This window comes from Berghia stephanieae, chromosome 1 (genome assembly GCF_034508935.2).
Source record: "Berghia stephanieae isolate SIO BIC M18660-M18661 chromosome 1, UCSD_Bste_1.3, whole genome shotgun sequence".
Taxonomy (NCBI): domain Eukaryota; kingdom Metazoa; phylum Mollusca; class Gastropoda; order Nudibranchia; family Aeolidiidae; genus Berghia; species Berghia stephanieae.
This window is the reverse complement of record NC_088360.1, coordinates 42,086,207-42,113,706: the sequence shown is the minus strand read 5'-3', so window position 1 is coordinate 42,113,706 and position 27,500 is coordinate 42,086,207. Positions and strand designations below refer to the sequence as shown.

Below are 27,500 nucleotides of genomic sequence, written 5' to 3'. Positions count from 1 at the left end.
GTCGAGGAAGTCAACTGTTTTTTTTGTTTGTTTTCGTCTATCGTGATTTTCAAATTGTTGTTTTGGAATATTTTGCAGATTTGTTTTATAATGTTTTCGTTCGCTCTTGGTCTTTTATTGCTTATAGCGAGTCCGTCATCTCTATAGAGGCCGATGTATGTGTGTGTATGTTGTTGTGATAGGATGAAGAGCCCGACCAGTTCGCATGTTTCCGCACTGTCGAACGAACCCATTGGTTCGTCGACATCATTATGTCGCTTTGTCCACGGCGTGTTGTCATAGTATAGTGTGCTGTGCTTGGTGTGTTTGATGATGTGTTTTTCCTCTTCTGTGATGTTGGTGTATTTTGCTGCGAATTCCATTGCTTTGTTTAGTAAGTCTGGGGTGATGGAGGGGTAAAAATCGCAAATGTCGAAAGAGATGAAGGTGCAATTTTCTTTGTTTTGGATATTTTTAAACCATTCAATGACTTCATCGGTGTTTTTCCACTGGTTGAATTTAGCTGCTTCTTTGACGTTTTTATTTATTTTTTCTAATATCTTTTTTGCTGATTTTTCCAATTTCAGTTTTGTATGGATTTATTTAGTCTACGTTTTGGATTATTTTTGAAGTCAGGCTTGTGATCTTTTAATGTGATGAACTATTGAGCACTATTCGTACCATATTTGTATGCAACACGATTCAATATATATATATATATATATATATATATATATATATATATATATGTATGTGTGTGTGTGTGTGTGTGTGTATGTGTGTGTCATTCCACTCCAGTCATGCTGCTTTGTTAACATTTTTCATCAATATTCGATAAATACCAACACGGTTTTAATTAGTCTGGGGGTCCCGATAGCTCAGTTGGTAGAGCATTTGCTTCACAAGCAAAGGGACCGAGATCGATTCCTGATGCTGTCGAGATTCTTTTCTGACCATCTGTCCACCCAGCAGTGTTTGGCTAGCTTGGTCTGTAAGATGTGGCGATAGACTGACGTCATATCCAAAGGGTAGCAACCAATTGCTATTGTCCGTTTCACGTTACAGACATCGGGAGATATATCAGGTGGTCACAGAAACGCATCGCTGTGTTTATTTCTTTCAATTGTAAAAAGTAAGCAGATATCTTTTCTATATTTTTATTACTATTGAAATTAAGAAATTAAGGAGCAGGCACCGATGTAAGATAAAGAACAGAACAAGTGTGTATGAAAGATGCCAGACAAAGCAAGAAAGAAAAATACAAGGAAAAAACCATCCAAAAAAATCAGTCGACCTTGACTGGGGAGGAACTATTCTTTGTTAATACAATTGTAAAATATCAAAATAATTGGATGAGCAGCTTTTGAATAATATAAAATCTTGTAATCCTAAAAAAATTCGATATCGGCGTAGAGATGACGCAAATTATTGTGACATTTGCGCGTTGTAATGATATAAAGAAGACACTTGTCGCTATGGCTGGGAAACTCTATGCATATCAAGTTCCATATCAGTCAAACCTATAACGAACCGTTCTTCACAAATACTAATAAACAGGCTATATCACGAATAAAATAGTTTTCCAAAGAAAATAATGGTCTCAGCTGGTCTTTCATGGAATGGCAAGACCCAAATACACTTCATTGACACAAGAAAGACTAAGGTCAAAGCTGATAATTACATAAAAGTATTGGAAGAAAAGACTGTGAACAACTTTATACAGAAAGGGATTTTATTTTTCAACAAGATGGCACTACATCCCTACGAGCAAAAGAGCACAAGCTTTTCTCGGAGAAAGAGATCGGAAATCTGTGATCAAAGTCTTGATAATCGCAATCTTGTGAAGCCAGATATTTCTCTCAAAATTGGCGAGCATGCGTTTGAATATTCGGCACCCCTTATCTGGAAATCCCTTCCAAGATATATAAAGACAGTAATGATGCAGATTTCTTTTAAATCATCTTAGAACGTCTCTTTTTAATATGTAGCACTGTAGAATTATATTCCTTTGTTTCATATTGCATGTTTGAGTGGTTGTATGTTTGAGTGAAAGTAGCCACGTTAATGTTAAGCGCTTTGAGCTTGTTGATATATGGGGTATGGCGCTATATAAAACCCTATATTATTATTATTATTATTATTATTATTATTATTATTATTATTATTATTATTATTATTATTATTATTATTATTATTATTATTATTATTATTATTATTATTATTAATATTATTATTTCATAGAGAAAGACAATTGACCGCCTGAATCACCCGACCAGAATCCAGGCGCGTTTTTTTGTGTGACCACCTGCTATGTATAAAGGACGCCAGTGTTTTTATTTACAAAACCCGACGAAACCCGACAAAGTTATGGGAACTTTGTACATTTATGATTCATTCGATCATGACAAATATTCAATTACATACCAGTATTCTATGATAGTATTGTTCGATTTTACATTGCCTCATTGATACATTATTTCTTAAATTCAAGGTTGTGTAAAACTAAAACTGTCTGTGAATGATACAATGCAAGCTATAATATTAGATTCTGTAATTATAAACTATTGTATAAAGCATTTAAAGGATAATTCCTATATTAAGCCTTTAGTATGATAAGATAAGATAAGTAGGCAGCAGTTGGGAGTGACCCAGGGACCCAGGAAAGTGTACACCAGTGAGAATTGACCCTGGAACCATGTATATATATATATATATATATATATATATATATATATATATATATATATATATATATATATATATATATATACAGGAAAATCGTCACATTCGCTACGATACAGTCAACATTATTCTCATTCAGATTTCTTTTGTACATCACATAATTTGAAGAATGTTTTTGTCATAGTTATCAGAACTTAATTGATGCTATGCGTTTAGTAAAAAAAAAAGCTCTTAACATCCGCCAGCCGGATATAACTTCTCTTCTTCTAGGTTCCATGCCTGGTCCAGGCTTCGGATACTGCATGAATTATCTCTCTCCATTCCTCCCTGTCTCTTGCTTTTTCAAACAGCTCTTGGATTGTTAGGTTGGTGAAGCCCTTCAGTTGGTCTATGAGTGTTTTTCTTTGTCTCCCCCGGGCGCGATTACCAGGTATTTTTCCACAACTTGCCAGGTATTCATTCTTATCTTTCCTTACTATGTGTCCGAAAAAGGATAGTTGTCGATCCGCTATTAAGGGCATTAGTTTCCTTTGTTGGTATGTTTGTTTTAGCACTTCTTCGTTCGTTTTGTGTGCAGTATACGATATTCTCTGCATCCTTCTCAAGCACCACATTTCAAAAGCTTCAATGTTCTTTTGTGTTTCTGCATTTGTAGTCCAGCTTTCGCATCCGTATAACAAGATTGGCCACACGTAGCACTTCAAGTCTCGGAATCTAATCCCGAACGACATCTGTTTGTTTTTCAAAATGTTTCCCAGGTCCATGAAGGCCTGTTTGGCTTGAGTTATTCTTGCTCGTATGTCTCGGTTACATCTTCCATCTGTTGTCACTATTGAACCTAGGTATTTAAAACTTTCTACGTTGGTAAGTTGCTCGCCGTGAATCGTTATATTGCAGGTGTTGTTGTTTTTGGGGTTTTTCTGTATTACCATGCATTCCGTTTTGGTGATATTCACTTCCATTCCCTTGGCTTCACTATCTACTACCACTTTGTCAACAATCTTTTGAAGTTGGATTTCTGATGTTGCAATGAGTACCGTATCGTCTGCGTATCTTATATTATTTATGTTGTGACCTCCTACTTTTATTCCCTCCATATTAGTTATGCCCCCATGATTGTTTCTTGGTATAGATTAAACAGATCTGGTGAGGCAACACACCCTTGACGGACTCCTTTCTTAATAGGAATGGAATTTCCTGTAGAGTTTCCGATTTTGATAGATGCCTGCTGGGTGTAGTATAATGTTTGCATGAGTCTGAGGTTTTTCTCATCAGCGCCAATGGAGTGCAGTTGTTTTAGTATTTCTTCGTGACGTACTCTATCAAAAGCTTTTTTGTAGTCGACAAAACAGAGGTATAGTGGGGTCTGAACCTGTATAGCTCTTTCACTTAAAACACGGAGGAGGTATATTGCGTTCCTTGTCCCTCTGTCAGGTTGGAATCCATATTGTTCTTCTGCGATTTCGGGGTTAATCTTATTCCTTAGCCTGTTGATAATTATATGCAACAGTATTTTGTTGATGTGGCTTATTAAAATTATAGTTCTAAAATTTTCGCATCTGACTGCACCTGCTTTCTTTGGTATTGCTATGAAAATAGAGTTACAGAGATCTTCTGGAATTTTCCCAGTGTTGTATATATTGTTGAATAATATGTGAAGTTCATCAATTGCTAGATCTCCTAGGCTTTTTAATACCTCTACAGATATTTCATCAGGGCCTGTTGCTTTACCATCCCTCATTCGTTCCATGGCATGTTCAATTTCACTTTTGGTGATGTTTGGTCCGCTTAATGGTTCTTTGAATTTCAGTGGTGGTTCATTTCTATTTGGATCATTGTACAGTTCGCCTATGTATTCTACCCATCGGCTTTCTATATGCTGTTCTTCAAATAGCAGTTCCCCTTGTTTGTTTTGGATACAACTTCCTGCTGCTTTGCTTTTCCTTTTCCCTGATAGTTCTTTTATTCTTTGGTGAGCTTGTTGGGGGTTGGGTTTGTATTCTTTTTCGATTTCGCAGCATTTCAAGTCTAGATAGTTCTCGTGTGCCTCGATGCATTTGGATTTAATGTGGTTGTTCAATGTTTGGTATTCTGCAGACCCTCTGTTGCATTTTCGTCTTTCTTCAAATAGGTTTAGAATTTCATTTGTCATCCATTCCTTTTTGCTGTTTATTTGAGCTATTGGTAAATGCTTTTCTGCAGTTGCTTTGACACACTTTTGGAATATATCAAATTGTTTTTCACATTTTTCGTTATCAGGTTTACTTTGGCTTTGTATCATGAGTGCATTTTCAAATTCTTCTCTCATTTTTGTTTGTATGCCATTGTCTTTGCATAACCTGTAATCCCTCTTTATTCTACCAGCTGTTCTCTGAATAGCTTTAAACTTTATCCTTACTGTAAAAACAACTGGGACATGGTCACTGTCTACATCGGCGCCTGGGTAGGTTTTGCAATTTAATATGCCATTTCTGAATCTTGATGATACTGTTATAAAGTCTATCTGGTTCCTTGCTCTGTCCCCTGGTGATTGCCATGTCCAGGTTCTTCTTGGGTGTTGTTGAAACCAGGTGTTTGAAATCATTAATTTATTTGTTCTACACCAATCTGCCCAGATGTTTCCTCGTTCATTTCTGTCTCCGAGTCCATGTGGTCCGATTATGTCACCATCTCTGCCTCTGCCAATCTTAGCATTTAGGTCCCCCATTACCATAAGGACTTCTTGTGATTTACACATTCGTTTTGCTTTGTCTAGTGAATGGTAAAACTCTGTCATATCTGCATCTGTCGCCTCTTCTGTTGGTGCATAAACTTGAATAATATTGGTGTCAACTACAGGTCCTCTTAGCTTAACCAGCAAAACTCTGTCTGAGATTGCTACGTGCCCTTTGTAAAATTTGGTTGATTGTTGGTCTAAGATCATCCCTACTCCTTTTTGGAAAGAGGTTCCACCACTCCATATGATCTTATATGTCGTGTTGTTTTCTTGTTTTGACATGGTTCCCTGCTCTTTCCATCTCATCTCTGCCAGGCCAAGAATATTTATTTGGAGCCGTTTCATTTCTTTTAGAATGTTGTTTAGTTTTCCTTTTTGGGCACAGGTCCTGACATTCCATGTCCCAATTTTGGTTTTGTCACATTTGTTAAATTTATTTCGCCTAGTAACTGGCTGACGGTTCGTTGTGACCTGACGAACATCACCTTCCCAACCGAGCGAGGCAGCAGTCTTCCGTGAAAACGTGCTCCCCTTTACGCTGTCACCGTTTAACTTTTTGGACTTATTCATGCAGTTAACTCGGCAAAGTTACAAGAATGGTTTGCCATTGCCTATTCTTGTCGCCCTCTGCAGTTGGCCAGCTTGACCTGTTACCGTTCGACACCACGAGGAGGTTGCAGTAGGGCTTGATGATGATCTATCTTTGCAGACTTGGCATCATCCATTTGTCGAACGGATATAACTTACCAACACACAAAAGGATAAGAGATGAATACATGTATAGATAGTATGCACTTGGCTAAGAAGCTCACAACATTGCCATCCGGAAGTATAATGGACCAACACAAAACGATGTGTAACCTTGAACGTTTATAGTCATGATAATACAGTTCAGTGAGAATTCCTCATAAACGCGAATGGCAAAAAGCAATAACAAAGACACGACTGACGTCAACTTCATTCTCTCTATCTGTCTTGTTCAACTTGTTTTGCTGAACAAAATTATGTGTAGCATGTCCTTATTCCTTTTGAGTTAGAGCTTTAAAACACCATTACTTCTTAGTAAATACATAATCGTTGAAAAATGCTTTGAACGCGTTGAACAACAATTTTATTCAACGATTGCAGAATATTTTTTCGCACATTTTATTGGTGTGAAATATGGTGTAAAAGGCTTGGTAATTAAAAATAATCATTTGGTGGGCATGAATACAAATCCAACGTTTTTAGTTTTGGGTCAAATTGTCATTCAACCAGAAGGAGCAAGATATAAATTATGGTGAATCGAAGTACTACTACATACTCGCAAGCTCGTTGTGTTATTGGGCACAATAAAAATAACTCGTTTAATAAATATAAAGAGATGAAAGAATCGTATTTTCTTATGTTGGATAGGTGTGACGGAAAAAATGCGAAAAATGCTAGGCAAGGGGAGAGTTAATAGTCAAAATTATGATAAGGTCACTTGTTTTATTCAATAATAGAATAAGAATAGCTACACAAAGGAAATAAGCCAAAACTTCGATTTTATGGTTACATCAATCCAATACAATACCAGTTTGGCGAGTGGTTGTTACTAATAATAATATTTTCAAAACGGTATTATGTCGGGATAAATCGAACCCCAAAAAGTGAATCTAAAACTTAAAAGATAAGAAATACAAACTTTCAGCTTATGCAATGTAAGAAATTGAAATAGAACCCCCCCCCCCCACTCCCCACCATAGTGGTTAAAAAATTAACCCAAGGTTTCTTATCTGTGGCTTTAAATTCAATTTTCAGCACTTATTTCATTCCCGACATAATACAGCTTTGAGAAGGCGGGTCACATATGAAGAATGACCAAATTGTAAATCCTGGTATCTTCCATTTGGATAAGAGTATCCTTAAACATTTTCAAACAAATGAACTCTAGTCGTTTTTTACAATGAATACATCCGGTTTTGTTACCATCGTTCGGATAAAATACCGTTCTTTGGTCTGTATGAAAGTTATCTGATCATTATGTAAACTTCTGACGTAATTTTTTTTTCCATAATTGATTTGAATATCATTTTGGATTGGTCCATAAAGATTACAGGATATAGAACCACCCATTTGTTACCCTTTTGAATTCATTTGTTGCTTGACGTTTTGATTTACTTGCTTCTTGACTGATTGCCGTCCGCTTCCTTATCAATCGACTGAGACGCCTCGGGAGCTTTTAAATTTCTATTTTACTCATTATTCTGATGAAAGTCGGCGCAATTTAATTTGGTAAGTACAAGAAGTTTTGCCGCTTATATTTCATATTAATTTTGCCAATGTAGATATTCAATATTGTACACATAAATGAGTAGTTTAACACATGCCAATATCTTTCCAGTTTGATTTGAAAATACGAGGATCAAATGTTTAATTCTCTAGATAATTGTTATGACATATGGTTTCGTTGGTATCTATAAGTAAAGTGGTAGTTATGTTGATATAGTTGTGACACAGATTTCACGCTTAGTTAGATGGGGGCTATGGATTTAACACTGCTTTGTTTAATTAGCCTCGTCAAACACGATTATTATAATATTATTATTTACTGTAAGTAATACGACTGGAAAACGTTTAGATAGTACCAAAGATATATACTATAATTGACAACTGAGAGTTTTTTTTTAATTTGAAGATTGTAGAACAACTTTAGAGTGAAGTCACTTTCTACTCAAATTCAAATATTGGGAAAGATAATGAAGGAGAGAGAGAGAGAGAGAGAGAGAGAGAGAGAGAGAGAGAGAGAGAGAGAGAGAGAGAGAGAGAGAGAGAGAGAGAGAGCAATAAAAGCATTTATTGTCAAAGCCCATTTCCACTGGAGTGTTCAAAGGATTACAGCATGTTAGCAATAATAATTTTAAAATTAAAATGCTGTACTAGTCGTTCTAGTCAATCCTCTACTCATCCGGATCCTACGTTCATCAAAGGTAAATCAAAATAAATCACACAAACACAAGTAAACGCACAAAAGAGAAACATTCTTCTTCTTCTTCTTCTTCTTCTTCTTCTTCTTCTTCTTCTTCTTCTTCTTCTTCTTCTTCTTCTTCTTCTTCTAACTGCAAGCCACCTCAGGCGTAGTAATTGCAAATTTAGCAATACTGGTTTCACAATACTCGCTCAATATAATATTTTATATTATGTTCACATTTATTCATCCCAATTTCATTTCATCAGCTCTTTAAACACGTTCAATGTCATGCGCTCCTACTACACTTTTTGACAACTTTAACCAGGATGTAATTGCAGTAGGAAAAACAAAACGCTTGTGCGTGTCAATTGGCTTCAACAGTCATGACGTCACTTCCCCCGTAATGACGCATAGTAACTTAGCAACTGACTCTAAACTATCAGAACAATGGCGGACGCCCTTATGAAATACTTCTCCGACGAGCATAAAAGTGTATCCAGAGGAGGAAAACATTATAAATATGCTCATGTTTTGACTTTTATACATTCTGATCAAATGACAAATGAAAAGTTCTAGCCAGCATGAAGAATAAAAAGTAACAGTTTTCTTTGTTTAGAACCACGCTGCTAGCCGTTGCTGGGCGATGTCACATCAGACTATTGAATCCAATTGAGGTTTGACTGTGGAATGTGGAATCTCAAATCATGTCCCCTAGTTACTGCCAACGTTGAAAAAGACAATTGTCTTAAAACTAATTCAAGTCTCATGCTTAAACAAAATTAAAATTCAGTTTTCTGCATCTCAAACACCCCGACGAGGTGGGCCAAATATTACAAGTGAATTTTTAACATAAACGAGTGCGGAGTTTCGCAGTTGAATTAATGGATTGTTTAACCAGTTATCAGTCGTACCCTGGCAAAACTCATTTTAAAAATTTGGCCAGAAAACTCGTCCTTCAAAAATTGATCGATATAAAAGACCCTAATCTTGACAAAAACTTTCAAGCCTGGGACTTCGCGAAGTCCCAGGCTTGAGAGTTTTTGTTAAGATGGGGGTCATTTAAATCGATTGATATTTGAAGGAAGAGATTTCTGGTCAAATTTTTGAATAATATGTTTTTGTCCAGAGTACGGCAGTCGAGGAGTGGTTAATAAAATCATAAATAGAATGATGAATCATAATATGTGTCCGTAGATAAATACTAAATACGTCGGGTTTAATGAAAACCGACAATACTGATAAATTGGAATCACTTTTATGACAACCATTTTGATAATAATTCTAGATACGCAGATTTTATGACAAGGCATTTATCTCTCGGCATGTTAAATAAATGCTCACTTCACCATTAAATATTATGATTCATCGTTTTTATACACACTCTCATGGAATTTATAATCATTACCAAAACTGTAAAGTTAATTTTTATATCATTATAAAATATTTTTACTTCAGTAATTAGTGTACAAAACACCAACATCAACTCATTCTTATATTCTTATGCCCGATTCACTCTCTTTGCTTTCTTAAACAATTGTATGTATTAAATTTGTCCTCGACACAACGTTTAGTTATTCGCAGATCTGGCAACCCCAATCGTTATGGGCCCTTATTTCAATGGAAATACTCTCAAACCAACGCAATATATATTAAGACCATTCCAACAATATTAAGTGAAGGCCATAATTACATTCGGCAATCAGACTGCTGGTCAGTGCACATCGCATTAACACTATCAGAGCATAAACCAAGAAATCAGCAACATATTGCTTTGAAGGCTAAATGGGTTTAGATATATGTCTTGCATTTTTTTGGGGGTCCGACAGAGGTAAATTAAATAGATATGAAAAGATAAAAACCAATAACATAGTTCCTTTCAAAACTCCAGTGTACGCTCGATGGCCGATCTCTTTAACACCGTCTGATAAATTTACATGAAAATCTACATGGGCTTTCATATTTGAAAAAACCCCCAAAACAAACCAAAAACAAAAATGAAACAAACTTTTGAATTCGAAGAATAAGATCTGTATATATTTACGATTATTAGAATCTAATCTGCAATCGGAATTTTATTTGTTGCTGCAGGTGGTCTGGCTAGTTTTGTTGATTGATTACCCACCTCACAAGAACAGTAATCAGTGTTAATCGTTCTCCAGTTTAATTTCAAAATACGAGGTTTGTTTAATCCTCTAAATGTTATGATGTATTATGATGAAGGTGATGATGATGATGATGATGATGATGATGATGATGATGATGATGACGATGATGATGATGGTAATGATGATGATGGTAATGATGATGATGATGGTGATGATGATGAGGATGATGGTCTGATGATGATGATGATGATGATGATGATGATGATGATGATGATGATGATGATGCTGATGATGATGATGATGATGATGATGGTGGTGATGAGTATAATAATAATAAATAGCATTTCTATATCTAATAACCGTGACAATGGTGTGCTCTATGCGCATTACATATTATGACATAAAATCAAATATTTATAACAATAACGTAATAACACACATTCTATCAATTGACACATGCAAATAAAATCGAGAAAATACAATATATATAATAATAGGCACTATGCAAGACATTTCAATAAATACATTTCTATCTAGATTTTAAAATGGTGCATCTCTTATGTTTTTGGAGGAGATTTCCAAACTTTAGGGGCCTGAATTATAAAATGATCTTTCTCCATACGTTGCTGTGCTTGATGTAAAAATGTTAGTTGCGTTGTAATGCAATCGTTGTAACAAAAATCTCATGTTTAGCTCTATAGGGGTTATGGATTAAGCACTGCTTTGTTCACTCTTAAAAAACAATTAGCCTTTTTATACACGTTTATTTATTTTATTTATTGTAAGTAAGTACGAGAAGAAACTGTTTAGATTGGACTTCACGGTCTACCGACGACTGAGTTGCAGAATGTGTCATTCGAATTATCTATTTTTAAAATTCTTTATAGTTGAAAAAAAAAGCCTTTATGATTTCGAACAACGTGTGTCTGTATCCATTTCCATTATTTGATATGCAATCGGAATTTTCTTTGGTGCTGGCAGATCTGGCAGAAAGTATTTTGCGAAAGACTAGCATGATATTAAATGGATAATAACTGTTATCCTACGTCTAACCCTTCTCTAGCTTCATGGACCTCTAAAGGATTATTTTGTCTAATCGTAATATTACTTGAGGTTCTTAATTCTTTAAAATAGTTTAGCTTGTTTCATCTCCTTATGTAAGTATTTAGACAATTTTAAAGCAATATTTTGAACTGTGCTCAAATGAGCAGCAATGTTTTATTTCAATGCTAGTATTTATATCTAGATAAATGTAGGCGTTAGGTCTGTGAGTTCTTATTTTTCTTTTTATAGTAAACATGATGTGTAGGATGATTCACTGTGAAACTTTTCAGTTGTTATTCAAACAGTGATCCTTATTACTTAGTTTTTAATTATATTGTTTTTCACGAGACGTTAAGAACAAAACGTACTTATTATTTAATTGTTCACAACAAAACAAAAAAAAAAACAACAAAAAAACAAAAAACAAAAAAAAAAAAACAGAAACAAACCCTGTTAAGGTTTTCCATACTAAGAATAACGCTGTAAAGCTACAATCAAATTCATTCAATAGTATCAAAGACAAAGCCCAGCTGTGGACCATTTTGACACGAACTATCTATAGTCTAGCGACTTCCTAAGTTCGACGTAAACTATAGACGGTGTTTGATTAAATTAAATAAATTACACCCCTACAATGAACTTTCATGTAGATAGATATTATTTTACCGATAAATAGTGAGTTCATTTACAATAGACACGAACTGGCAAAATATAATATATTATATTAACCCACAGTAGGCGTGATTTGATTTTTCTCCAACCTAACACGATATTATCTTGCCTTTTTACCTCAAGGGAGCAGAAACACCAGTGTTACTCGGGCTTTAATAACGTGGGCTTTGAGGTCCGAGTCAATAAAACCCATGACGCATTGGTGTTATTGCTCTCCTAATGAAAGAGGTATGACATTATGTAGAGTTAGGGTAAAATCGGACCCCGACATTTGAGGTGAAGTGCTTTGACAAAACAAATTATTCATGGGAAAATCCTGTCTATCTATACACAAACACGCAAACACATACAAACACACACACACACACACACACACACACACACATATATATATATATATATATATATATATATATATATATATGTCATTATATATAAATGTCATTTATTAATGTAATATAGAAATGTCATTGATACCGTGACAAAGAGTGTCATCCACATCATTCGGGCAAACCGCAATAAAAGCCCCTCAAAATATACACCAATTGACCAACTGCATCGTGTAGAAACCTCCACTCATAATATTCGAGATGGACTTAGAATACAAGGCCCAAATGTAATAAACATCTCGCAAGAATCCAACAAGAGTCAAAAGCTATCCGAGACAGATTCACCGTTTACTTTGACGCCACTGGCAGAGTTTCTTGGCAAGATAAATACGCACATGGCCATAATTCATTCAACTGACTTTATGTAAAATACTATTTAAATATAAAATGAATATTACTAAACTGGGACAGAAGAGTATATATATATATATATATATATATATATATATATATATATATATATATATATATATATATATATATATATACTCTTCTGTCCCAGTTTAGTAATATTCATTTTATATTTAAATAGTATTTTACATAAAGTCAGTTGAATGAATTATGGCCATGTGCGTATTTATCTTGCCAAGAAACTCTGCCAGTGGCGTCAAAGTAAACGGTGAATCTGTCTCGGATAGCTTTTGACTCTTGTTGGATTCTTGCGAGATGTTTATTACATTTGGGCCTTGTATTCTAAGTCCATCTCGAATATTATGAGTGGAGGTTTCTACACGATGCAGTTGGTCAATTGGTGTATATTTTGAGGGGCTTTTATTGCGGTTTGCCCGAATGATGTGGATGACACTCTTTGTCACGGTATCAATGACATTTCTATATTACATTAATAAATGACATTTATACCGGTAGGTGTGTAGCGGGCATAATTGACCTGATACTGACAGAAATGTCTCATATTTGAACATCTTGCGAAAATCAGTTACATTTACTCGCTGTATGAGAGGCCTGCATTGTTTACTTGTTGATACAAGATGACACTTGGTATTTTCACGGCCAGATTGGGTTTATTTCAGATGTTTTATAATATATAAGCGAAGAGGAATATTTTTAAAGATATTATGACACCTAACTAGTCAAATTATCACATTGGGTGTAGACACATTGATTAACCATCTCCACCTTCAGCAAAATCGTCACATTTGTTATTGTTACGAAAAAATATACATTTTTCTTATTCAGATTTATGCTAAACATCACAAACTTTGAAGAATGATCTTTGTTTAATTAATAAGAACATAAAGTTGATTTTTTAGAGAGCTTGTTTGAGTTTTGAAAATCAATTTTTCTGGTGGGTAAGCCTGTCATTTTGGGAACATACTGATAATGATCGGTAAGGAGAGAGTTATAGGGTTCGAGTATTTTTCCTAACCCACAAAGAGACGACGGTTGAAATGATTATAAAATCAAACTCCCATTATGATGACGATTCACTGTAATACTTTCATTTATTAATAGGATTCAATATTCTGATGTCACGTCCGCCCAGCAACGAGCAGCGTGGTTCTGAACAAAGAAAATCGGTACTTTTTATTCTTCATGCTGGCTAGAACTTATATATTAAGTGATCAGAATCTAAAAATGTCAAACCATGATCAGATATATAATGTTTTTCTCCTCTGGATACACTTTTATGCCCGTCGGAGAAGTATTTCATAAGGGCGTTCGCCATTGTTCCGATAGTTTAGAGCCAGTTACTAAGTTACTTTGCGTCATTACGAGGGAAGTGACGTCACGACTGTTGAAGCCTATTACAAAAGTGATAGGTAAACAGGATATCATAGGCTAGGTCAGGTGATAAACGGAATTTTATTAATTTCCCGGAAACCGCGTTTGTAAACGTAGACTATTTTATTTATAAAAACAAAACCTCTCCTATCTCCTATCTCGAATCCGCGTGTTCATTTTAACGAGAGAGTGATAACGAATTTACGAGAATACGCACTAAGTTTACATAATAGTGTGATAAGAAAATTAAATATTTTTATTTCATTTGACACAGATAAGAACTGACAGGATTATTATATATAATGATACATGAATATACACTAAGGTTTACAATTGAGTTACAAAAAAAAGATGGTGGTCCCGATAGCTCAGTTGATAGGGGACCAAGATCGATCCCGGGTGCACTCGATTTTTTTTCTGACCTCCTGTCCACTCAGCAGTAAATGGGTAGCTAGGTCTGTTAGATCTGGCGGAAAGAACTTTGCGATAGACTAGCGTCATATCCAAAGGATAACAAGCAATTGCTATTGTCTATTTCACGCTATTGAAACGGATAAACTCCGGCTCCATGGGGCTAAAGGCTCTGAAGGACTACTTACACAATATTGAATGATAAGGTGGCATAACTGCATTATAGTACTTTCCACTAGATCTAACAGATCCAGCTACTCAATCACTTCTGGGTGGACAGGTGGGGGTGGGGGGTGGGGGGGGGGCAAAAAAAAACCCCAACTCGAATGCGCCCGAGATCGATGTCTATTCTGTAAACTATTCATTATTAGTTCTCCGAAGGACTGGTTAACGGTTACATACACAATTCCAATGGGTTTGGAACCGGAGGAGTAGAAGATTTGACGTAGACCTATCAAACTCTGATAACTTGCGATTTAATCTCATGACCGTATGTTTTGCGATCATTTTTGACGAAAAGACAGAGTAAATCCTATTGTCAAACATACACTGATATCTGTACTTGAAAGGAATCGACTAATAACCTTTCCACATGAAAACAGACAGGGCCGCTTGGGGTTTCTAATATCTCAGGCATGGTACCACGACTGGAAACATACGAGATCATTCATGATAGGCTGGCAGTAATAAATTTAAGAACTCTGCTAATATATCAAATGACAAAAGATCTACAGTCATAATCAACACCCATATACCCACCGCAGTATCAACAGTAGTCGACGCTGATGAGAGAGATACAATTTATGGTGAAATAGAAAACCTCATAAACAAACATAGAAAAGAAGATGTCATACTGGTGGGCGATTTTAACTCAAAAATAGGCCAGAAATCAGAAGGTGAATTCTGTTTAGGCAACTAATCCAAAGGTAACAGAAATGATAATGGTCAACGCCTAATTGATTTTGCACAGAAAGCCGAATGTTTATTGCCAATTCGGCATTCAAACATCCATCTAGACATATATAACGACATGGGAGGATCAATTAAAGTGGATGGCAAAATCGTAAAGATTTATAACCAAATTTACTATGTCATTGTCCCAGAACATTACAAAAAACACACACTGAACAATGCAAGGACATATTCTGGAACAAACGTAAACACTGACCACAGACTGTTTGTAACTACTTTCAAGCAGTCAGTTAGTAAAATAAGATTTTAAAACCCAGACCAAAACCAGCAACAGCTTTTACTAAAAGATGAAGATATAGATAATGCATTCAAAAATAAACTAACAAATAAACTTGAGCTTATACAAATCAATGTGGAATCAAACCCTGCCCTACAACATCAGAAATTGGTCTTTTCGGTCAGATTTAAGCTCTTCCAAAGACAACGGATTTCAAAAGGAGCTTCTGTCCAGTCATCCAACAACTTTCGGAAGAACAAAAGGAACTTAGACTCAATATTAACAGTTTCCAGAACTAAAACGAGAATGGAAAACACAGAGAAATCAAGTGATGCATAAAATCAAAGCACAATCTGTTGTCAATTATAAAAGCAAAATCGACAACACGGCAATAGAAATAGAAACAGCCCCAGACTGCATGAAAATATTCAAAGCTGTTAAAAACATTAAACAGAAATAAAAAAAAAGTCCTCTTATAATATCTAATGAAGAGGGTAAAGTAATCTGTGATGCCAAACAAATAGTTGAAAGAGTTAAAATCTTCTTCGAGAATAATTCTTTTTACCGTATATTTGGAAGCAGCACTAAAAGAATTTAAGACAAAAACTCCCGATTTCTCTAATCCCTACCCGCGAACTGATCTACGCAGGCGATGTTAATATCATATTTGATAAAGCAGACCTGGCGAAGCAACACATACCAATAATATCGAATATTCTGCGACATGGGAATCTTAAGGTCAACGAATCCAAAACAGAAATGACAGTGGTTAACGAGAAACAAGCGATAATGGAAAAGTGTAAGAAAACTCAGAAACTTGATTAATGAGAATGAAGACATCAAACGGAGAAAAAAAAGCTAGCTCAAACTGCATTCAGAGAACTACACAACGTTTGGAACCGGGCGAACATCATTAATGAAAATAAAAGAATACAACTTTACGAAGCGCTAGTGCTGCCAATCCTTAAGTACAACTCTGGTACGTGGGGTCTTACAACAAGAATTTGGATACCCTGGACTCCCTTCATCGTAAACAATTGAGACGAGTTATTGGGATACATTGGCTATACACAAAATTAGTAATGAGGATGTATATGACGGATGCAGAGTACTGGACCGTGCTCCGACGAGATGCAAATATTCCAACACAAACCTCGATGGATGATTACTTCAAACAAGGAGCCAAATACAGAGGGCGTACACCAACTTCACTTCCAACGACATTGAATCGAGATCTCAAAAATGTCTAATATATTCAGAAACAACAACCGATGAACTGATTTCAACAACATAAGGAAACATCCAATTGCCTCAGCACCTTAACACACATGATGGCATTCAAAAGCTAAGGACACTTGCAGTGGACAGAGATTTATGGAAACAAATTACTAACTGGATACTAGAAACAGACTGACACGCTAGAAGTAACACACACATTCACGACAAGCGTCCATAGAGACAGTGCAATCATATTCATTCACTCATTCATTCCTTATTATTATTATTATTATTATTATTATTATTATTATTATTATTATTATTATTATTATTATTATTATTATTATTATATTATTATATATTATTATTATTAGTTATGTTATCATCATTATTGATAATATTGTTTTGTTGTTGTTATTATTATTATTATTATTATTATTATTATTATTATTATTATTATTACGTATTATTATTATTATTATTATTATTATTATTATTATATTATTATTATTATTATATTATTATTATTATTATTATTATTATTATTATTATTATTATTATTATTATTATTATTATAATATTTATTATTATTATTATTATTATTTATTATTATTATTATTATTATATTATTATTATTATTATTATTATTATTATTATTATTATTATTATTATTATTATTATTATTATTATTATTATTATTATTATTATTATTATTATTATTGTTATCATCATCATTATTATTATTATTACGATCATTATTTTATTTTTACGATTATTATTATTATTATTATTATTATTATTATTATTATTATTATTATTATTATTATTATTATTATTATTATTATTATTATTATTATTATTATCATAATTATCCACCATTCATTCCACATGATTTCTTTGTCATGCTCGACATATATTTTAGGCTTGAAGGAGAACGGGTCTCCATGTATTCATAAAGGGTTAAATGGTTGATACATTGATATTTTAATAACCGTTTAAAAACACGAGAGAAACAGAACAAAGGGAGGAATATGAAATTGCTATTCGAGCGTATTATTGGAATGGAGGTTATAAAAATGTATTTCAATACAACATGAACAGGTAGAGTAGACAAAAAAAAAAAAAAAAGAGATATATGATCAATTCTTAAGGCGCAGATTAAAAAAAAAAACTTTCAAGAAAGAATTTTCTTTGTCAATTTATGGTAATGGGATTGGGTATATTTAATTATACATGAGGAAATTCTTGCAACTACTTTTTGATATTCCATCGTAGATATTGCTTAAGTTTAATTTTTACAAGATGGAATCGGGCATTTTCACACCTAACACATTGCACGATCCCGTGTCAATGTAATGTATCAATGTGCGACTATGTGGACGGAATAGAAAAGTTGGTAACATCTGGGATGATCGAAGGAAAGAGAGCTAGAGGAAGACAAATAATGACTTATCTAAATAACCTAAGAATGGCCAAATGTGACTTTAAAAAAGCAACACAGATTTCATGCGCACCGCAGAGGATCGTGATTCGTAGAGACAGCTGACCGGCAACGTACTCAAAAGCACAAGCCACGATGGATGATGATGATGTCGTCTTCGGACAGGAAGGTCGATGGCTAGAGTCCCGCTCAGAGTGGCACATAGTTGAGAAAAGCTATAAGAAAGGCTCTCACATTCTTTCACCGTACTCAGGTGGACTTGATGCGTGTTCTTTTTAAAAAAATTAAACAAAAATTTGTCCTTCAGGGTAATTAGGTCGTGATTTATCCCGGTTTCTATGGAGTGGCAAGGGCAATAGCAACTGCTAGCTACCTTTTAAATAGGACACTAATCTATCGCAAAGTACTTTCCGTCATATCTTACAGACCCAGACTCTCATTGCTGGATTGCTGGGTGGACACGGAGGGGCGGGGGTTGTAAAAACAAATATCTCCACTCACGATCGATCTCGGCCCCTTTGCATGTGAAGTGAGTGCTTTACCCATTCGTCAAATCGTGCTCTTCTCCCTTCCCTCTCAAACCCATTAAAATGGTTAATAGATTGTCGGATAAGTTTTGGTCCAACTATAATCAATTTAGGGTCTGAAATATCTGGTTAAATAATTTTGACATATTGATGGTCGTCTTAATTTGATAATATTTGAAGTAAAATAAAATGTCTGGCCAAAATGAAAAAGGATTTTTTGCCGATTTACAGCAGAACACGACACAGTTACCTAACATAAAGGTAATATAAAACATAAAAGTTGCCTTGATCAAGTTTATGCGGCATTTTAAAATTGGTTACATAAAAGACATAAATGGTCTCACACTTGACGTATAAGATGAGATTATTTTCCTTTCTAATTGTTCCCAAAAAATGACATTTTAATAATTACGACATTTAAATTAACCTCTCTGGAGGTTCTGTTGATCAGCAAAACACACCAAGATCAGGGGAAATAAAACTGTCTAAGAAAATACAAAAAAAACAAACAAAAAAAAAAAAAAACAAAAAAAAAAAAACAAACAACAACAAACAAACAAAAAACATCCACTAAACGTGTTCAAAGCGCTTTACAAAGTGTCCCTGACTAACGGCAACACGTAACATGTAGAACGAGAAATGACGCCTGTTAGGCGATATTACATTTTTTTTCCTGTTAACGGCCAGGTACTCATTTTACAACTGAGTACGGTGAGAGAATGTGAGTAAAGAGTCTTTTCCAAGGACTCAACTATGCGCCGAGCGAGGCTCGAACTCAGGACCTTCCGACCCAAAAGCGAGTGTCATACCACAAGAACACTGCCTCACAAAAATTACAACGGTGTAAAAATCTGAAAAGATGTGTATGAAACAGTGCTAAACACAGCAGAATGAAAGACTGCCCTACTATGCATATACGAGATGGAAGTCGGTTTGGACGAATTTCATCCCTCGAGGGTAGGGGACACAAAGCCGTCTAAACTGGGGGAGAAGTTGCCAGGCTTCTCCACCAGCAACAAAAGGCACTGAATGGCAGCGAATCTACTACGGTCGAGAACCTAAATCGCTTCATCAGTGGGGACTTTCCACCTGTCCAATATGTACTCGATGTGGGAACGAACTCGAAACCGCAGAGCATCTAGTTGAACGATGTGTTGTGACGAAGCTTCCGGGCGGGTTTGCGACGGTGCACGAGTGCGGTAAAGAATTTGCCGATTGGGTCAATCCTCATAACATAGTAGTGTGAGCTGTTGCCCTGGTATATTGTTTTGGGATATGTCATTCTTTTTCTGTGTATTTTTCTCTCTGTTTTATTTACCTGCACTAAACCGTTTCAGATGTTTATCTTACACCAGTGCTGACTCTCAAATTTGTCTCTTTAGCACAAACAGTTATTAATTCAGAATTCTGACAAATTATCATCTTACAAGAGACATTTTTACTTTTCTATAAATTCAACAAAATTCTAGTTTTCAGATATGTGTTTCCTAAACAGACAACAACAACAAAAACAAACAAACAAACAAAACAAATACAATTATGATTAAGTTTGAAATTTACCAATACAAAATTAGCGTAATAACCACGGAGACTGTTATCGTAATTACTAGTGTATTTTTTTCTGTAAGTACCATAAAGACTAGAGTCCCGATAGCTCAGTTGGTAGAGCACTCGTTTCACAAGCAAAGGGACTAAGATCGATCCCCGGTCTACCCAGTAATGAATGGGTAGCTGAGTCTCTTAGACCTGGCGGAAAAAAAACTTTGCGATAGACTAGCGTCCTATAAAAAGGGTAGCAAGCAATTGCTATTGTCCATTTCACGCTATATAAACCGGGATAAACTCCGGCTCCATGGGCCTAAAGGCTCTGAATGACTACCATAAAGATTAATGGAAAACAACATTATGCATCAAATGGTCTGGATCAAAGCTATCTCATGGAGTACATGCCTGCTTGCCAAAATGATTAAACTTCAAGATAAGATCTTGAATGATTTTCATGACGCTTTAACACATATGTTTCAAATTGTAAATGACACTGCACACCTCATTGTGTCAAAACATTTTTAAAAAATGCTCTTAAACTGGAAGACCAATTTATATTTCGACTTTATAACTTCATGTACATAGCACACATGACTGAAAATCAACTGAAAGAAAATTGTAAGCTTACTAATCGTTCTATCTAGAACGTTACCTATTTTTCTCTTGGTTTGAGACTTTTTCCACAACATCAATGAGACTGTAGCACAATTAGGGTTTACCAAAGTTGTAAATAAGTAATTATAAGTAGTCCTTCAGAGCCATTCGGCCCATGGAGCCGGAGTTTATCTATAGCGTGAAACGGACAATAGCAAATTGCTTGCTATCCTTTGGATAGGACGTTAGTCTATCAAGTAATAAATAAGTACATTTTAAATGGTAGACATGTACTAAAGAGGGTTTTTCGCGCATTTAAATATAATTATGCTATAGGGCCAAAAGATATTAACTTGAAAGGTTAACATTTAAGGCAACGCGAAAACTTAAATATCACAGTTAGACCTAAGTTAATTAAAAATAATATTCAAAAAATCTTTTCACAAATTAAATATCAAATGTTTGAATGAATGTTGAAATAAACCCCAACTTTTGGATAACAAATCACTTTTTTATCCAAAAGAACCCAAATGTGACGTCTCAGATCCACAGAATGAATTATCTATCTAGCGCAGACCAATGAACAAATTCACATGGCCTCACAACACGAAAGCAATTCATCACAAACTAAACCCAATTCAAGAGGCAACAACAGAATTGGAGCACTCTTATAAATTTGAGTTCTCTCAATTAATACTCTAAAAAACCATGATGGAATTTTTTTTGGAAAATATCCACACTCACGAGATACCATCATAGTAAGATTAAGGTTTAGAGGTAGTTATAAAAGAATCCTTTAAAGTCACGATTTACAATATATATTTGCCACAAAGAAGAAATTAAAATTTACAATTTAGAGTTGTCGAAAACAATACGAACTTTGACAAGCACATAAAAGGTATTTAAATTTAACTCACCGTGATGACCTATTTCAATTTTTGTATAAAGGCTTTGATACTTGTCAGGGGAACTGTTTCTTGTTTTGACAAATTTATGTCAGCTATTTTTTTAATTTAATGATTTTCACGACGCATGCGTCATAACAATTAACAAAGAAAACAATAAACAAAAGGAAACGAAATATTTATATGCCCCCACTTCTAAAAAATAACAAAACAAAACAAAACAAAAATAAAAAATAAAAAAAAGACCCTCCAAAAAATAGAAATAAAAAAAAAAACAAAAAAAAAAAACAACACTACTACTACTACTACTACTACTACTACTACTACTACTACTACTACTACTACTACTACTACTACTACTACTACTACTACTACTACTACTACTAATAATAATAATAATAATAATATTAATAATAATAATAGATATTTTCCCCCATAAATATGGTAATATGTTATTTAGTTCTCACGGGAGTCGGTTAGTTTTCAAACCCTTCCATCCATGGATAACTGGGTAGGTCTGTTTGCTCTGGTGGAAAATAATTTGCGACAGAAATAGTCCTGTTTAAAGGGTAGCATACAATTATTTCTGTCTGTTTGACGATATGCTAATTGGAATAAACTCCGGTCTGGCTTTAAAGATCTTCTAACTTTATTATAGAGGATTCATTTTTTTCTGCTTCCAAAGAACAGAGTCCTACCATCTGGCCTTTGATTTCCTATCCAATTAATCTTTGAATCGTTGAAACAAGTAATTTGTCTTTCATTTTCTCAATATTATCATGACATTGTTTGTGTAATATATATATATATATATATATATATATATATATATATATATATATATATATATATATATATCCTATAGAAGTATATAAATTACTAAAAATTTTGCCCTTTAAATCATGTCCACACACTGAAGAAAGTGTTTTGTCATTTTAGGACATAATATTATTATTATCAATGCTATTAAGCTTTTCTAGTTGAACGCTATTGTTTGTTATCATTGCTCTATCCAATTTCCAAACTATTAAAAATGCCATTGATAATAATTATCGTTTATTTCTGTTACCATTGTCTTCTTCTTCTTCTTCTAGGTTCCATGCCTGGTCCAGGCTTCGGATACTGCATGAATTATCTCTCTCCATTCCTCCCTGTCTCTTGCTTTTTCAAACAGCTCTTGGATTGTTAGGTTGGTGAAGCCCTTCAGTTGGTCTATGAGTGTTTTTCTTTGTCTCCCCCGGGCGCGATTACCAGGTATTTTTCCACAACTTGCCAGGTATTCATTCTTATCTTTCCTTACTATGTGTCCGAAAAAGGATAGTTGTCGATCCGCTATTAAGGGCATTAGTTTCCTTTGTTGGTATGTTTGTTTTAGCACTTCTTCGTTCGTTTTGTGTGATTGGCAACACGTAGCACTTCAAGACTCGGAATCTAATCCCGAACGACATCTGTTTGTTTTTCAAAATGTTTCCCAGGTCCATGAAGGCCTGTTTGGCTTGAGTTATTCTTGCTCGTATGTCTCGGTTACATCTTCCATCTGTTGTCACTATTGAACCTAGGTATTTAAAACTTTCTACGTTGGTAAGTTGCTCGCCGTGAATCGTTATATTGCAGGTGTTGTTGTTTTCGGGGTTTTTCTGTATTACCATGCATTCCGTTTTGGTGATATTCACTTCCATTCCCTTGGCTTCACTATCTACTACCACTTTGTCAACAATCTTTTGAAGTTGGATTTCTGATGTTGCAATGAGTACCGTATCGTCTGCGTATCTTATATTATTTATGTTGTGACCTCCTACTTTTATTCCCTCCATATTAGTTATGCCCCTCATGATTGTTTCTTGGTATAGATTAAACAGATCTGGTGAGGCAACACACCCTTGACGGACTCCTTTCTTAATAGGAATGGAATTTCCTGTAGAGTTTCCGATTTTGATAGATGCCTGCTGGGTGTAGTATAATGTTTGCATGAGTCTGAGGTTTTTCTCATCAGCGCCAATGGAGTGCAGTTGTTTTAGTATTTCTTCGTGGCGTACTCTATCAAAGGCTTTTTTGTAGTCATTGATAAAAACTGATTACAAGATTATGGCTCTTTTGAATTCTTCTAGTTTTTATTTTTGAATGAACACTTTCCGTTCTACAAAGCAATGAGTCTCTTACTTACTATAAAAAAATCGTCACTGCTGTAACGATACAATAAACATTTTTCATATTCAGATTTGTTTTATAAAGAATAAAATTTAGTGTAAACATCTTTTTTTCTTGGTGTTTGGTAAGTATGACATATCATGAAAACAAAATCCTGAAAATCATGGATAAGGAGAGAGTAAAAAGGTGATAAACTAGATTTTATTTGTAATTTGAAAAGCCTTGGCAATAGATTACATGTCTTTTATTATGCATGTAAACTATTAAATCTAATACTCGTGCATCTACATAAAAACAAGCCCTTCTGGCGAAACGGAACAGAGATTTCCAAAGCAACCACATTTATTTGTGACATTGTCCTGGCACTGTTTTACATAAACCTTTTCAGATTAAAAAAAAAAGATATTTGTATTGTCTTGGATGGTTTGTCCAAAAAGTTCGAACCCTGGTGCCTAAACAGAACAGCGATTTCAAAAGCGACCGTTTCGGTGGCACACGTTTGAATTTCTATTTAATAAATGGAACCGTTATAGCGCATAGCGTTGTATTGTGCGTACAAATTATAACGAGCACATCTAGATTAATACGAGTCCTGGCCAACCGAAACAGCGATTTCGTAAGCGTCCGCATTGTGAGTGAGGACTTTTTCAGCGAATGACGAATTATAAAATCCTGCTTATACCATTAGATATAATATCATATTATTATGCTGTAGCTGATTGCCATATGATATAAAATAAATGAAAACAAAATTATTTACTTTTGTCACAGTAAGGTAACCTATTTATTCGATTAACATGTAACCAATTGACAGCGAGATGAGATATTTTCTCTCTTCCATTATCTAGCTGACCATAACCACAGACTCAATTGTTTCCATCACAATAAACAGCTATTGTGTTGCAACTCGGGTTTCAAAGATAATCTAGATGAAATTTAATTTAAGATCAGAGTGATATTGAGCCCCGACTGTAAATGATTAAAATAGAAGGAAGATAAACAGTATATTGTATTGGGGCAGGGACAATAGTTATGTTTGTGTTTAATCATATTAGGATATATATATAATATATATATATATATATATATATATATATATATATATATATATATATATGGCCTAAATAGTTATGACTTCAATGACCCACACATTGTTCAAGCCCGGATCTTCTTTGAGGCCCAAATTGTCCAAAAGTCTCAAACCTGGATCTTTGTTGAGGCCCAAATTATTCAAAAGTCTCAAACCTGGGTCTTCTTTGAGGCCAAAAAATGTCCAAAAGTCTCAAACCTGGATCTTCTTTGAGGCCAAAATTGTCCAAAAGTTTCAAACCTGGGTCTTCTTTGAGGCCAAAAATTGTCCAAAATGCCTCAAACCTGGGTCTTCTTTGAGGCCCAAATTGTCCAAAAGTCTCAAACCTGGATCTTCTTTGAGGCCAAAATTGTCCAAAAGTCTCAAACCTGGATCTTCTTTGAGATCCAAATTGTCCAAAAGTCTCAAACCTGGATCTTCTTTGAGGCCAAAATTGTCCAAAATGCCTCAAACCTGGGTCTTCTTTGAGGCCAAAAATTGTCCAACATGCCTCAAACCTGGGTCTTCTTTGAGGCCCAAATTATTCAAAAGTCTCAAACCTGGGTCTCCTTTGAGGCCCAAATTGTCCAAAAGTCTCAAACGTTGTTCTTCTTTGGGGCCACACATTTTCCAAACGTCTCAAACCTCGGTCCTCTTTGAAGTGTCAGGTTTGACAAATTTAGCGCCCTGTTAACAAATCTATATTTGAAATAAATCTTTTTCTGACCAAAATGAACATGTGTTTAGTCAAAATATTGCAGAGTAGTGGGCATTTATAATCGGTATTTTTGTGCCTTCACCAAGTGTCAATGGGGGTTCCGATAGATCAGTTGGTAGAGCACTCGCTTCATATGCAAAGTGACCGATATTGATCCCAGGTGTAGTCAATATTTTTGACCCCCCCCCCAATAAAAAAACCCCAACTGTGATTGGGTAGATTAATAGGTTTGTTCTGGCAGAAAGCATCGTTCGATAGAGACCAGCGTCCAATCCAAAAGGTTAGCAAGCATTTGCTATTGTCCGTTTCAATAATATTGTCATTATCAAAATCATAATTTCATTATCATTTTTATCATTATTATTATTACCATTATTATTATTATTATTATCATTATTATTATTATTATTATTATTATTATTATTATTATTATTATTATTATTATTATTATTATTATTATTATTATTATTATTACTACTGCTATATTATTATTATTATTATTATTATTATTATTATTATTATTATTATTATTATTATTATTATTATTATTATTATTATTATTATTATTATTATTATTATCATTATCATGATAATCATTACTGAATTATGTTAGTTATTAATATTATTGTTATTATTTTAATATTATTAATTCTAACTATCACTATTATTATTACTTCATGTAATGTTATAATCATTATCATTGTCATAATTATGAGGACAAAGGAGCCGCAATTATCCACTCTATAGGATAGATCCGATGTAATATGACATGAAAACAGTTGTAACCAATGTTAAAAGTAGGAACATCAAGCTGTCATATTTTAAAGGTGTTTATTTGTGAACATGAGCGAGAATGTTAATATAATATATGAATGTTCGTGCTTGATGATATTATAATATGAAACATGTGGGTACCTACAATGATATGCAGTGGGTATATTATTATGAGAAAATGCGACCCGATTTTAGTATAGGTTGATTAATGCTGCGTGTTGAGTGTTGACATGTGACGTTATCAACAGATCGACATTTTAAAAAACTGTAAGTTTTAACTGAAGACAAATAGTTTTTGTCTACGGGCAATGAAAGATCCATACTACTATACCCCTTTGGGGGTAACCAGGTTAACCCCCCCCCCCCAAACGAAACACAAATTATAATAAAAAAGAAAAACAAAAAGAAAACAAATAAAAAAATATAAAACAATATTAGCGAAAAACATAGCAGTTCGAAGAATAAATTTTTCTCACGCATCCGGTTTTACTAAAAATATATTTTGACGCGAAATGATATCCAATCTACAATAGTAATTCTGCCAAATCGTCAAATTCGAGAAGCAATCATTGTAAAAAAAATAATACATTTTGATAAGAATTAATATTTAGTCTAGGTGAAGTGATTAGATAGGCAGTGTGGCTCAGCGGTACGGTCTTTGTTCCGTACCTAAAAGGTATCGAGTTCGACTACCCGCCT

At 34.4% G+C, this 27,500-nt stretch overlaps 2 protein-coding genes across 6 annotated transcripts in view; one reads left to right on the top strand and one right to left on the bottom strand.

Moving 5' to 3' along the window:
- LOC144974984 (excitatory amino acid transporter 1-like) overlaps positions 1-27,500 on the bottom strand; it is a 64,696-nt gene that overhangs the window by 29,820 nt on the left and 7,376 nt on the right. The gene's annotated exons all lie outside the window — the stretch shown is intronic.
- The window catches only part of LOC144974933 (excitatory amino acid transporter 1-like), a 69,311-nt gene continuing 42,024 nt past the window's right edge, over positions 214-27,500 (top strand). Inside the window, exons 1-2 of one of the 5 annotated variants that reach the window (XM_078918502.1) lie at positions 267-373; positions 7,451-7,633. The gene's annotated coding sequence lies outside the window, so the exon portion shown is untranslated. Of the gene's footprint in view, positions 427-7,450; positions 7,634-11,338; positions 11,572-27,500 lie in introns of those variants that run through there. The other 4 variants (XM_078918479.1, XM_078918460.1, XM_078918493.1 and 1 more) reach the window with 4 other exon arrangements.